This window comes from Nilaparvata lugens, chromosome 3, assembly GCF_014356525.2.
Source record: "Nilaparvata lugens isolate BPH chromosome 3, ASM1435652v1, whole genome shotgun sequence".
Classification (NCBI taxonomy): Eukaryota; Metazoa; Arthropoda; class Insecta; order Hemiptera; family Delphacidae; genus Nilaparvata; species Nilaparvata lugens.
Window position 1 is genome coordinate 31,286,051 of NC_052506.1, and position 708 is coordinate 31,286,758.

Sequence of the window (708 nt, forward strand, 5' to 3'; positions counted from 1 at the left end):
TTGAGTTTTTACACAAGAGTAAATGAATGGATGCTTTACGAATGGACAGACGACCTCAAAAGGTTGATCACAAAGGACTGAGATCCAGCCCAGTATGATGTGGGGTGGGGAGGCAGTTGAATGTGCCCAGCATTCTGCATTGATATTGTTCTCTGAGAGATGGCAGCACAAGTACCATTGCAATTCTTGCATCAGATCTCTGTCATGGGACAAGTTTTCTATCCGCCTCAATAATTATTCTTATTTTATAAAGATCAATTTCAGCTTATAAAAACTTCAACAATCATTTTATTACACGATTTAACGTGTCCTTGCGCAGGGCCTTGCTAATCTTCTCTGTGTTGTTCAAATTTCAGTATATGAACTCTTGAACTGCCGAAGCAACTAAAACTACACTATTTATTATGAGCATAATTCAATTCTCTTCCTATCATCTCTTTTGATTTCCAAATTCTACATCATCCATTTATTATATTCTTTTTGAATATAATATTGGATGGCCTGAATAAATATAAAATCAAGAACATTGAATCAATATTAATATACTAGAATAATAAACTATTAAATTCTTCAACTGCAGGAAAGCAAAGTAGAGATTTTGATTAAATTTGTGTTTAAATTTCCAAATTTCTTCGCTAATCTACTGTTGAGGATGCTGGGTCACGGCAATACACTGGAAATATAGTCAGTTTCAGGCATAATTTGGAA

The 708-nt window shown here is 34.2% G+C and overlaps 1 pseudogene; it reads right to left on the bottom strand.

Annotated features, from left to right (window-relative positions):
* Nucleotides 1-277: 277 nt before the first annotated feature.
* On the bottom strand, nt 278-376 carry LOC120350741 (annotated as a pseudogene).
* Nucleotides 377-708: the final 332 nt, after the last annotated feature.